The following is a 12827-nucleotide window of genomic DNA, read 5'->3' on the forward strand; positions in this document are numbered from 1 at the left end:
TGCCATTTAACCCGGGAGTGCATCCCAGTCACGTGACTGGAAGAAGCGATGTGCTCCCGGGATGAAGAAAAGGACTTTGCCCTGACCCGGAAGGAAAACGGACTTGTGGGTTTGGCTTGGAGCCACTTCCGGGTCAGGGGCTATAAAAGAACTCTGGGTAAGCCCAGACACTGAGCTGAGCTGGAAGGAAGGTGGGCTAAGTGTCTGGGAGAGGAGGATTGTTATTATAGAGAGAGAATTGTGATTTATATGAGTGTGGTGAGGAGAGTGCTTGGTGCACTACTGTATAATAAAAATAATTATTATTATACTTTCACCTGGTCTCAAGAGTGGTACCTGAGGGTTCGAGAGGTGGACACGAGCATCTACTGCTACAATGGGATTGAATTTGAAGAATGGCATATGACTATAATGTTGTACTGATAAAAGTGAATCCTCTCCAAATCTGAAAGCATCATTCAAATGCCAGTACAAACTAACATTTTATCTGTCAGTGTTCTACAAAACAGCATCACAAATTCTGGTGCTTACCAGCAGTACAGTGCACTTTGATTGAAAGTGTTGTGCAGAGAAGCACATCAATAGCAAAGTCTGTGGTCTCTTTCTAAATATTCCCCTGTTGCACCTAGCCTGCATGTACAATATATAATATATATCAGTTATTGTACTGTAAAATATTATACTCTTTATACCAACTTCAATTTTGAGCCAGTTTATTCATAGTGTTTTCCATTACTATAAGAGGACACTATGTATTCTGGAATGATAGTATGAGGGAGGGTGCTGTATGTCATTATGTCTGGAGCAGAGGTAATGCAGTATTGTTGGAACTTTTGCAGTCTTAACTGCTTAATGACACGTATTGAAATAAAATATACATTTTGGTAGATTGCTATATCTGCCACATGTTGCTACCCTACAGTCTTGAAATCAGACTAATTTTAGAGTGAAAAACCAGGTAACTTGTCTTCATTAGATGAAACGACCTTTCTTATAACTTTCATGTTCAATACACAATGATATTGTTGCCATCCTCAATGCAACAGGTGTACCCTGAACCTCAGCCTATTAATTTGTATATGAAGGTTTAGCAATTGAATTGACAGATGAAAATAGAGATTTTATCCTGCTTAATGTTGTATTGCAATTGCTTGTCCCTGTGAAAGGTGCATGAATAATATGCATGAATCTCTAGAGTATACAGTAGCATGAAAAACAGAATCTTTCACAGGATTTAATTTGTTTACAAAGCACAAATGTGAAAGTGAATTGCTAAATTGTATTTACAATGGAAGAAACAATTTAAGGAACTCACTTTTAAGGAAATCGAGAGGTTTACTTACCTTGGCAGTGACATTCATGTCTCTGGTGACTCTTCCTATGAAGTCAGTAGATGGATTGGGAAAGCATAGGGGGTCATGAAGTCGCTGGAAAGTGGTGTGTAGCGCTATGCAAAATCTTTAGAGTCCTGGTGCTTCCTGTCTTGCTATATGGTTGTGAGACATTGACACTATCCAGTGACCTGAGACGAAGACTCCTTTGGTACTGTGTCTCTCCAGAAAATCCTTGGGTACCGTTGGTTTGACTTTGTGTCAAATGAGCGGTTGCTCATGTAATCCTGAATGAGGCACATTACCTGCATTATGAGGGAGCGTCAGTTATGGCACTACTGCCATGTGGCACGTTTCCCCAAGGGTGATCTGGCTCGTAGGATCCTCATTGTTGGGGACCCAAGTGGCTGGACCAGGCCAAGGGGTCACCCACATAACACCTGGCTGCAGCAGATAGAAGGTCATTTCTGGAGGGTGGGACTGGACCATGTGTCTGCCTGGGGGGTTGCCAACCAGGATCCTGAGCTGTTTTGTCATGTGGTGGTTGTGGCAACGCACTGTACCGGTGCATGCTCCCCAACTTGACTTTTAAATGTAAAACTACTCATGGAGTTACTTGACCCAAGAATGACAGAGGTGGGCAGATAAATCAAAAAGACACAAAATCATTATCAGTGATATTTTTACATTTTCTGATAGCTTTAGTAGTGTGATTTCAGTCATCCAGCCTCACACAGCCTTAATCCAGGGCATAGCTGCATGATCTGGAGCCTGTCTTTGCAGCACTGGGTGTCAGTTGATCACAGGGTCCACTACACCCACACTTACACTCATACTGGGGTGAGTTTGGAATTTCCAGTCAATCTAACATGTATGATTTTTGGGATGTGGAAAGAAAACTAAAGTACCCCGAGGAAAACCCACACAGACGTGGAGACGTGGACTTTGTGCAGCCACCACAAAGTCAATGTTCAGGTGCAGGTTTCAAATACAGGGTGACAGATCAGTGAATCAGAAGGTAATAATAACATAGTGGGTTAAGGGAAAGATGGTAAAAGACATAAGGCTTCAGCCGTATAGCCTTCATCAGGAGTGTAACGATAAAGGAAAGAGTAGGTAACATAAATAGGAGGGGAAGGATGAGCAAAGACTGAACAGATGAAAGGAGAAAAGGTAAGAGTAGGTGCAAAAACTGTGCCATTAGAAAAGAAGGGAGAGATTAAAAAGTTGGTTAGTCATTAAGACCAGGAAAATATGTAACCCCAGGCTGAGAATGAGTTTAGATTCTGCTGATTTTCTGTGAAAAGTGTCTTTGAAGCCCTTTGAAAGAACACAAACAGATCAGTGTGGCTATGATCAAGGAATGTGAAGTGTTCAACAATAAGCTTTGGAAGGTCTTTCATCTTAGTGGAATGAAGATGCACCATGACGTGGTCTGCTAACCCTGTCTCACCTATTTAGATGGCTGTACAATTCGTCCAAGGAATGCAGAAAAGAACATTTTTAGACTGGCAAGAGGACAGCTGTTTAATCTTTATTTTATCAGAGTGACCAGATAGAAGGGAATTGTTGGTGACATTTTTGCAAGTGACACTACAGCTCCTGTTAGAGCTCAAAGTGCCTGATGCAGAATGTGGCTCTCCTTCATAAAGTGAGCTGTTAGCAAGAGGTTTGTGAAGAGTTAGGTGGTTGAGGGAAGGAGATGAAGGGAGGATTAAGAAACAAAAAAGACTCCAGTGGAACTTTGCTGATCTGTGGGAGAGATAGTGTTAGGGTGGAAAGGGAGGACCAGTTGTATGCAGGTTTCATTACTGGGGTTCCTATTAGAGTGGATGTTATGAGGTCTACTCCTGGCATGACTGAGAGTCCTGTCCACAAAATGATAAGGGAAACACCAATTAATGAAAAAAAATCTTTATTCTGAGAGAAGACAATCTTATGACTGCAGAGGTGGTGGATTGTATGAAATTATGAAGACAGTTGTTACTATGCCAGGGATGGAAGTTGAGGTATAGAAGGTAACAGTGTGAGTTACCAAAAACCGATATCGAAACATTGTAAAGTTGTGGTGGAATTATTAACTGTAAAACTGAGAGATGGATGAAACCTAATAAAATCATAATTAATGTGTGTTGTGCCTTCTGTGCGGGTGGGTAACTGCATGCCATGCTAGGAAATTCCACCCCATGTCATTACGAAAACACCAAAATTCCTCAGATTGCTCTTCTGCTTGGTAGTCTGGTGCCTGTCTTGGTAGAATTTCATTGTGAATATCAGTTCCAAAATATTTCATGCACTTTTTAAAGCTTTGTGTAAGGTATTGTCCCACAGTAAAAACACTATGACACATCCTTAGTGGCTTATACCGTATTGTCAACTTGGGGACATTTTGTATGCCCTTTAAAATAATGTCTAAGTATGGTTTATTATGAATAAATTTTCATTTCAAGGTGATTAACTTTTGTTTTTGTGGAAAATTTTATGTCTGTGTGTAAAACAACAATAATAAAAAATAATACTTTTAGTTTCCCAGAACAGCTATAGCTTGTTTATATATTATTTGATTTTTTATTTATAGTTCATCCATTTTTGTCTGCTATATTGCAGTTAATCAGTTAGAAGGGCTAAAAGTCGGGAAGGGTCTACCAAAAGAGAAAATAAGACAGAAAAAGTCACAGCTTTCTATTGACATTTTGAAATGAAGACCTGCCTCTCCATCTCATTCTATTGGTCAAGAGTTCTGTCTTGAATTCAAAAAGTGACTCCCATGAGAATTTAGCTTACTGTTTATGATGTGTGCTGACTATTCTGGATGTAACTATTTAACAAGTTTTTAGCAAAAAAGCATACTACTGGATAACTAATATGTAGCTTGTGCAACACAAGTAATGTGTTTCTTTTTCCATGCACATTTTTCACATTGCATGACTTTGTACAGCATTGATCACTGTTGCCTTCTATTATGTCATAGATTTTCTCTCCATTCAGCATGAAAACATGAAATTAAACTTTTTTCTCAGCTACACTGCTGCTCACCATAAAAACTGGTGAAGATACAGCATGTTGAGAGTAGCAGCCAAGAACATGTGTCACCCAGGGAGATGCCACAATTGTTTTGAAGGACTTCATTGTGGTGTCCTCTGTCACCTATTCAGTCTTCCTTAAGACTCCTGAAAGTGCTGCTGCTGTGGAAAACCTCCTGTGTTGTTCCAGTTCTAAAGAAGGCAGGCGCCTTACATGTCACATCATGAAGACCTTTGAGAGACTGGTCATGGACTATGTGTCCTCTTGTGGTAGACCACCTGGACCCACTGCAGTTTGCCTATTGCACAAATATTGCAGTGGAGGATGCAATTATCTATCTGCTCCATAAAGCTTATTCCTACCTGGCAGCACAGTGAGGATCATGTTTTTTGATTTCTCCAGCACCTCGATACTATCCAGTCATCCCTGTTATGGGGTAAACTCAGTGATATGCAGGTGGATGAGCCTATTGTGTCCTGGAAAATGAAGTATCTGTCAGGCAGACAACAGTTTGTGAGATTCAAGGGCTGTGCTTCTGATATGGATGTGAACAACACTGGATCACCACAAGGAACAGGCCTGTCTCCTTTTCTCTTCAGTCTGTAAACATCCGACTCCAGCTCATGTTGCTTGCAGAAATTCTCAGATGATTCTGCACTTACGGCGTGTATTGATAAAGGGGATGAGACAAGAGTATAGGAGTCAGATGAAAAGGTTTGTTTCTTGGTGCAAAGAGAATTATTTGCATTTTAACATCAGCAAAACCAAGGAACTGCTTATTGACTTTGACCACACCAAAAAGCCTCTACATCCAGGTCACTATTCAAGGAGTGGATGTAGAGGTGGTCCACCCCTACACGTATTTGAAGGTCCACATCAATGACAGGCTTGATTCATTTCATATAAAAGAGAAAGTATATAAGAAAGAGCAGAGCAGGCACTTTTTTCTTAGGAGACTGTGTTCCTTTAATGTGAGTAGTCACATCTATGCATTCTTCTACAAATCTGTGATGGTCAGTGTGATTTACAACACTGGTGTGCCGGGCTGGCAACATCACTTCAACAGAGGTGCACCAAATTAACAAACTAATCAAAGGTGCAGGCTTAGTTATGGAGCACACTGTGGACCCAATAGAGGTAGAGGCAAAGGAGAGAATTAAAGCAAAACTGAGTGCCATTATGAACAATATTGCACATCCTCTCTATGACAAACTAACATGGGTGACTTTCAGCCAACAGATTATTCAGCATAAGTGTGTCAAGAAAAGCTACTGGGACTCCGTTATACCAGCAGCAATACTTCTGCTTAATGCCACACTGGGACTGGGACTGCCAAGCCTGAAGTTTTCTTTCTTCTTAATTTTTCTTTCTTTTCAGTCTTTCTGGTGTATGCTCAGACAATGCTGTGTGTGTATATATTTTATTTATCTATATGTTAATGTATGTACTTATTTAAGGAGCTTCTGTTAAAAGCCATTTTTCCCCCTTGGGACAAATAAAGATCTATCTATCTATCTATGTAGAAGTACATTATTGATTCTGGTCACTTGTACCTAGAAAGAAATATTAAAATATGATGCTTAGTTTGTGGTAATTAAAGTAGTAACCCTGGTCATTTAAAGCAGTTTGATTATTAACAGCTATATTTGCTGGTCTTCTCAAAGTAAAAGCTGATATGAATACATCTTTTAATAAATCACATTTACTGTATATTTGGTGTAAATATTAAAAGAAAAAATTGAAATAGTGCATTGTAACTGCTACAATGAGTATGACCACCCTAACCCCCACAAAAAAAAGACAGCAAAAATCCAAATTTACCATAAGTAAGTTTGAATAAACCTAAACCTAAACCTAAGGAAAAGACAATCAAAGTGAAAAGAGAAAGAAAAGTGTATCCATCCATCCATCCATCCATGTTTATGAATCTTAAGTAAAGTCTGCTATACTCTACTGAGCTTACTCTTCTAGTTGCTTTTTCTTGTGGGTGGCTGCCTACCTGGCCTACCTTTCCTAGCAGCGTCTCCTGCTTATTTTCTTTCTTTCTTTTTCTAGTCACGCCTTCTCCATTCCAGACAAACATTTATTAGGCTCACCTTCTGACTCCAAGTTCAGTTCCTCTGTGATGAGGGTACGCCATTAAATTCTTAGGCCTAGAGTGAAGTTCATCATATGTATGTACTGTATTTCTCATGCCCTCCTGAAGATTTAGTCCCCTTTGTCAATATGGACATCTTGGTGGGGTTAAGCATCAGATGATAAACCTGATTAAAATGTTTTTATTAAATATAAATGCCAATAAACACTTGATTAAAATGTTATGTTATGTTAAATATAAATGGCAATAAAACCTTGATCATTATCACCAAGTGCCAGAGTTTTGTCTTAATATTTTTCTGTCTTTCATTTTTTTCTCACACATCCCAAACCTTTTCACTTTCACTTCCACATCACTAGCTCCTTTTTATTATTTTTTTAGTAACCCTTATGGTTTCATTTCTTACAATAGCTCTTCTAAAAATACATACACAAAAAGTGCTTATATAAAGCAAGCAAAAAGTATCCTGATTCCAAAAAGTGTGCCACTGTAATGAAGGATATATACTGTATGTACCCAGTTACATATGAATTCACTTCAAAATTAGTGTAACGACCCAGGGGTGCGAGAGATGGAGTAGAATTCGACTCTTAATGCCGATTGCTGGGGAGTGGCCCTAAAAAATAACTATTGGCATCTTCAGTGCTGTTTCCTTTCTCTGCTCAGATCTTCAGCGGTGCCATGCATTCGACGCTGCTTGTCCATTGTTCCTTCATGTATGCCACTCAGCTCCTCCTCACCTGGGGTCAGAGGCAAGCCATATGCCACACTCTTCCCCAGCTCTCTGTAAACCAACCCAAGTGCATGGTCCATTCTGAAGTTTGCCAATGGCGGCGTCTCCGAGCTGATGGGCTTCTGCAGTTAGGAGACATGTCCGATCGAAGTGTTCTTCTAAGTGCTGTGTCTACACCCCACCTTAGCTGCTGCTCATGGCTTGTTTTATAGCTGGCTCATCCAGGTATTCCCATCCCCTTAGACAGTTCGTCACCACGTGAGTAGCATGCCAACAACATGGTCCAGAGCACATAGGTCATTACAGAAGTATTCAAAAGTAACATATTACTTCAGGACAAATAAACACTGTTCTGCTTAGAGGTTCTCCCTGTTCCTGTATTTAGGAAGTCTGAAGGTTCCTGAACACTGACAAGCTTTCCACTGTTAATTAATATTTGTTAACACTAAAATGAAATATTGCATATGTTTGTTTTACTACTTAGAAAGGTTAACATTCATCTTTGTTTCTCATTATATTCTGCATTAGTCTACAGTGGCCCTGAAGAGCAGTGCAAAAAAACAAATTGAGTAGGCAAAAGCAAACCAGAAAATGCAAAAGCAATCCAGAAAATACAAAAACAAATCAACAACCACAAATCAGAAATCATAAAAACAAACTGAATGTGCAAAGACAATTCAGGAACGCAAAAACAAATCAGAAACAACAAATGCAAATGGAGCAGCACGCAAACAAAATGACAACTGCGCAAACAAATTATGAAGTATGATAACAAAAAGAGCAGTGCATACCTCAAGAGACAGTAGTACACTACAAACCAAAGCTAAAATTTTTTTAATGTTGGCCAAAGACACACACACACTGTGCAGACTTCTCATTGGGGAGTGAAGGGAGTAAGAAGGAGAACACTCACCTGATAAGATGTTCTTTTTCACAGATATTCCATAGTGTTGCTGTATAGGTAGCTGGCAGTCTTGATTCTGACATGAATCGACTCAAAGAGGTGGAAGTGAAAGGTTGGGGAAACATCGGACTCCATGTAAGCAGAGGGGGATTTGGAATTCACTTGGGTGGTGAACATGGAAGAGGAGAACTATTGCTGTTAAGGCATATAGGAGTGATTTTAATTCCAAGACTACCCAAGAGATATGCAAACAGTTTTTCCGCAAAATTAATTATGGATTAAACATGTGACCTAGCAATGAAGGTGCTTGATAACACAAGTGTGGATTTTGCCCTAGGTAATTTTTAGATCATTTTGGATTAGACATATGTGAATGACACACAGTTTCAATTTCAATTATAGGGTAGTTTTCTTACACATAAAGCTTTAAATGCTCACGGCCCTATTGACCTATCTGAAGTTATCATTACATAATACACATGAAGATCTAATCATGTCAGTCTACTAAAGGTTCAAAGAATTAATAAACAGGAGGTGGTCGAACCTTTAGCTAAAAGACCCTAAAGCTCAGGAATGATCTTCCTGCTTATATACTATAAGAGATTCCCCTTCTTTCTCAGCTTTTACTTATTTATTTTAATACTTGATTAATTTTATTCTAAGAAAGTAACATAGTATACAATCAAGTGGATAAATGTTGTACAGTCTATGCAACAAATTACTCCAAAATCAAAGAGAAATATAAAAAAGGCTGAGAAGGAACAAAACAAGAATTCAACCCCTACCCAACAGAAAGAGAAAGAGAGGAGAGACAAAAACAATTAAAGACCCCCATCTTTTGCCTGCTCTATAAATGCTTATTCCAAGTTTTTAATTAAGTCTTGCCATGTTTTAAAAAAAGTATTTGGACAGATCCTCAAAGTAACATTTGCATTTTTTTACAATTTCAAATAATATAGAATGTCAGTTACCTCTGACATATAACATGTGGGGTGGGATTCTTCCAGTTGTGCAAGATAAGTCTACATGCTCATAGTGTGGTATGTGCATGTACAATCAATTTGTCCTTCTCCACTTTAAGTCCATCTGGGATTACACCAAACACAGCTGCTAATGGTTTAGGAGTGATTGGGACAGCAAGGCTGTCCTATAAGTATTTCAAATTGTTTGTCCAAAATGATGTTAATTGATGTGGATTTGAAAAGTTTGAAAAAGATGATTATCATGTAGAGGAGCAACAGATAAGAGCTTCTTTTCCATGAAGTGAGTTCTGCTTTGGTCCCATAGGCTATGTGATTGGTGGACAACTTGATTGTTCTTATATTAAAGAAAGCTTGCATTTACTGGGGCACAAATTAGGGCATTCAAAAAAGTATAGCGAGATTTAATTTCCATTGCTGGCTCAGCTTTAAATCCAGGGTGAAGACTGACTACTTTAGTCAAGCATACCATGACTAGAGCTGCTGATTATTTCTGTGTATTGCATCTCTGTTTGTTAGACATTTATATAAAAGTATAAGTAATGCAATAATTGTGAACCATTAATACACTCCTTCTATTCTGTTTCTCTTCTCTGTGTCCTGCTGTCGAACTTGGTGCCACTGTTCTATTTCAACGCTGTTTTCCTGCCCATGAAAAGACACCTGAGATGGAAAGATTCTGTCATCATAATGGACAACTCAGCATTGAAAAGTGCCCACAAGGAGGTGGGTAACTAGCTGGCCGAGGTCTTGTGGACTCTCTGTGTTTGACCTTGTCTAATCGTGGTTCCCTCAGAGGTTTATTTTCTCCAGGGATGCTGCTAACTGGAGTTTTTGGTTTCCTCCCTTGTCAACTGGCCATAGTTCAATGATAATGTTAATGGACAGATCTTTCTGGGTTCCATTTATGTTAATCAATTTGTAATTGCTTTGTCTTCCTATATGTTTAAACAAGTTTTTGTCTTTATGTGTATGCATTATGTAATTAGTAATTTGTAATATATATAGGTGTATTCATTTGTGAATTTGTCACTTTGAGCATACGCTTAGTCAAGAGCACCATCCAAAAATAAACAACGGATTTGAATATATTGACTAAACTGGAATATATTGACTATAATTGACTAGAATGTATTTTATGAATAAGTTAATTCCATTCCTTTTCTGAAAATGTAATTGAGAGATCATTTACCAGTTGCTCCCCTAAGATCATTAAGAGTAACATTCACTCAGACGTTTTCATGTTTTCATTTCACTCTGGAGATAGAGACATCAGGGATAGATAAAGCAAAGGAGATGAGGGAAGTTGGACTTATTCCTTTAATTATTTGTAATTTATAATCAGTGTATAGATGGAAAAAGTGTATCACTAGAACATTAAATATGGAACTTAATAGTTTAATTAATAGTAATATGTTATGAATATAGAAATATCCAAATGTCACAATCTCTAGCGTATTTCATAGATTGAATACTTCACAGGTTAATGAAGGCTGAAATAAGTGATCATGAGAATGGGGTAACAGAGAGGAGCTGGTCTGCCTTAAAACGAGTCCTACATTGGATCCATAGCTTTAATAAATGGCAATCAACTGGGTTGCTGAAAAATTGACAATAATTAGTGTTGACACTTTCTGCAACAGATGAGGATAATAAACTTCCCCAATCCTGTTCTCACAACATTCTACAGAGGCACTATAGAGAGCAACTTGAGCAGCAGCTTCACAGTCTGTTATGGCAGCTGCACTATTTCAGATGAGAAGTCCCTCCAGGGAGTGGTGAAAATGGCAGAAGAAATCATTGGAACCACCCTCCTGTCAATACAAGATCTGACTTGTCACGCTGCCTTATGAGAGCTACTAAGATAGTTCTTTTTTTTTTTTTAAATACAAGGTATATTGTCCTCTTAAAACCTACTACATTGTTTCCCAGAACATTCCTGCCATACTCTCTAAAGAAATATCAAATTGACTTGGATGAATTTTTATAAATTCCTCATCAGCTAGCATTAATGCTTTAAGTTGTTAGTTATAAGATGGATTTATAGGAGACAATGATTTGAGCTCCAAAATAATGGAATGTGGATGAAAGTCACACTATCTATCTATCTATCTATCTATCTATCTATCTATCTATCTATCTATCTATCTATCTATCTATCTATCTATCTATCTATCTATCTATCTATCTATCTATCTATCTATCTATCTATCTATCTATCATCTCCTTTTTGGATTTTTTTAGGTTTTGTTTCTGACCCTACATGTGCTTTTATCTCTTCCCCTGTCTGTCTGTCTACATCCTCTAGTTTTCTATCCCTCTTTCTTCTCCTTTCTGGTTTACCTCATTTAACACTTTCATTTATACCTTCTTTGTCTATCTCTATTTCTATGTGATGTTTTGAGATGTTTCACTTCTGCTTTGCTTTGCTTCAAGATCTAATTTACCACAATTCCTGTAACCTTTAATATTGCAGCTTGCTATGTAGTCTTCTTTGCATTTTTGTCATTTAGTAGATCAAGTTTGTTGGAAGTTTTTGGAGGGCCATATTGGTATAGCATGGGATTGTTTCACTTCTGACATTTACTTATTTCATTAACAGCAAGAAGTGCTTTTTTGAACATGCTATTCTAAGACATGTTAGTGTTGTCATTTCTATCACATGGAAGACAGTATTCATATTGTAGATTGTAAATACAAGAAATAAAAGACAGAGAAGGTTTGGGGATCTACCCTGTATATTGTAGCCAATGATAAGTGGTTAGGTTTTTATCGGCAATGGGAAGGAAGAGGCGGGTCCAAGAGGAAAGCAGCAAAAGTGAGGTTGTGGTCTAGAGTGGGATGAGGAAGATGGTTAGAGTTTAGCTCGTCTTGGCTTCTGGTGACCAGCAGAGGAAGGAGAAAAGGCATTAGTGCACAGTATCAACCCCTGACTCAGCGTTTTACGCACAGTTAAGCCCATCGACTACCTCCCATGCGCACGTGTGAGACAAGATATTCCTTTTCAAGTTAGCAATTGATCCACACTGAAATTGGCAACCCATTATAAATTGGAAACTGGTTAAGAAATAAAAATCAGTTACTGGAAAAAATTATTTGAAAGCTCAAGAATTGTACTTCTTTATATTCCTTGCTTTGTGCCCCAATAAATGCAAGGTATCGGTAATATACTAACAACCCAAATGTGTTTCACTCACTCAGAATATGGAACCCATGTAGAAAGCATTTTAAGATAGAGAAGCTTTTATCAGTGGCACCTCTGCACGAGAACCACCTTTTCCCACCCTTGCAAACATATGCAGTTTTTAATATCTGGAAAACATTTGGGATGAAATCACTTAGAGATCTTTACACAGATAATGTCTTTGCATCCTAAGAACAATTACATTCTAAATTTAACTTTCCAGCAACACATTTCTTTCACTACCTTCAAATTAGAAACTTTGTTGAATAGAACCTGCCCAATTTTCCTCACCTCCCACCTCCCTCTATGCTGGAAAAAATATTGCTCGGTTTTGAGGACTCACACAGCATTTCTGCAATATATAAAACCATTTTACAGTCCCTCCCTTTCAAAGATCCAAGAAGACGGTGGGAAAAGGATCTCTCACTCAATATCTCAGAAAAGGATTTGAAGGTAGCAATACAGAAAATTCACTCGAGCTCCATATGTGCCAAGCACACAATTATTCAACTCTAAATTATATATCGAGCACATCTGTCTCATTTAAAATTGTCCAAAATGTTTCCGGGGCAA

The sequence above is a fragment of the Erpetoichthys calabaricus genome, chromosome 8, assembly GCF_900747795.2.
Source record: "Erpetoichthys calabaricus chromosome 8, fErpCal1.3, whole genome shotgun sequence".
Classification (NCBI taxonomy): Eukaryota; Metazoa; Chordata; class Cladistia; order Polypteriformes; family Polypteridae; genus Erpetoichthys; species Erpetoichthys calabaricus.